The sequence below is a fragment of the Labeo rohita genome, chromosome 22, assembly GCF_022985175.1.
Source record: "Labeo rohita strain BAU-BD-2019 chromosome 22, IGBB_LRoh.1.0, whole genome shotgun sequence".
Classification (NCBI taxonomy): domain Eukaryota; kingdom Metazoa; phylum Chordata; class Actinopteri; order Cypriniformes; family Cyprinidae; genus Labeo; species Labeo rohita.
Window position 1 is genome coordinate 30,761,244 of NC_066890.1, and position 1,959 is coordinate 30,763,202.

The window sequence follows — 1,959 nt, forward strand, 5'->3', positions numbered from 1 at the left end:
CAATGTTCTAGCTATAGACCGGTGTAGCACATGTGTGACTGTATTAATTTATGAAACCAAAATGGTAACTGTGAATTATGTATTTCTTTGTGCTTTTTTTAAAGTGGACGGAAGGCGGAAAAAGGGCGTTGCTGTGCCCTGTTTTGTTTTTGTGGAATATAATGGAAATAATCAAGTTAAAAAAAAAGGAAAATATCTAAATATATTTTTTTCTTAAGCAATACATTTCAGTGTGACTTGTGATAGGACATTTTCTTTTTTTAGGTAATAAATTGAAAGAAAAAATTATATTTTTGTGTTCGTGTGACTCATTTACTTTATCTCATGTGCAGTTTGCATGTCATATACAGTATAAATATAAATATATATATATATATATTCAGAGCTGGGTAGTAACTGATTACATGTAATCTGGATTATATAATCAGATTCCTAAAATTAAATACTTATAATTAGATTAAATTACATTCTAAAATACTCGTAATCAGACTACAGGTACTATTTTTATAATTGCATAATTATGTGCCAAATCACCTCATCGAATGCCAAAATGCCAATCCTCATTTTCATCTTTTAAATTTCCATTCAAAAACAGGCTATGGTTTCTATATATTCAGAAAGTCTTCAAGTTTTGTGAATATTCACACAAAGACCAGAATCTGACCGATGGATTTACAAAAATAATTTCAGGTTTTAAGAAATGTTTCAGTATTGCATAAACTACTGATAAACATATTGATTTTTATTTGAATAATCACATTAAAATGCACAAATTAAAAAAAAAAATGTTTGGTCATCTGATCCACTTTCACTGAATATATTTACTTGAAGTACCCTTGAGATTTTAAAATAAATATTTTAATAATTAAGTATCACATTTGCATGTTCATGGTTCTCTGGCGTTTGCTATGTTCACATGACATGCAGGTAAACAAATAAAATCTCTTTTTTTAGTAAGTTTTTAAAATTTGGATTTATTTTAAGGTCATTCATTTGAACATTTTGTATGATTTATTTAATTATGTTTTTCATTAAACTCATAAACCCCCTGCAGTTCCTTGACATAATATATTTAATTCACTCCATGTTGTTAATTACACCGAATAAAAAATATTTTCTTACTCTTTGTACTTTTATGTCAATGTGGTACAATAGTATCCTATTTAAATTAATGTGATAAACAAATTAGGTCAAAAGTCATCTAAAAGTAATCTAAAAAGTAGTCTGATTATATTACCTAAAATGTGTAATGTAATGAATTACGTAACTAACTACAATTTTTGTCGTGGATTTGTGGATCGTGGACTAATTTGGAATCAGTAACGGATTACAATTCGTAAGTAATATTCCTAGCTCTGTATATATTTTACTATAAAGATATCATAAAAAAAGAGATTTGGGATGCCATACACTGTAAAAAATAAAAAACACAATTTGTTGAGTCAACTTAAAATAATTTGTTAACCTGCTGCCTTAAAATTTTAAGTTCAGTCAACTAAAATAAGTTTAGTCAACTTGAAATGTTAAGTTGTACTAAGTAACAACTTAGATATTTGTGTTTGCTAAACTTAACAGACGGGTAAGTAACCCAGCTGCCTTAACATTTTAAGTTGATTCAACTCAAATATCTAAGTTGTCACTTAGTAATTTAACATTTCAAGTTGAATAAAATTTTTTTGAGTTGACTGAACTTAAAATTTTTAAGCAGCCAGGTTACAAATTATTTTAAGTTGACTCAACAAATTGTTTTTTACAGTGTAGCCTATATAAGCAGCTACTCTAGGTCTCATGAAAAAATATCATATTTTGACATTAGCATGTTGTTATATGTATACAGTTAGTTTTCAGTAACTTTATCAATATATTTTTCAGCACTGAATGAAATGTAAGTTTATGTATAATCAATAGTAGGCTACTTATGCATTGTCTGGCATTTTGGATTAATCTTTTCACTGAGCT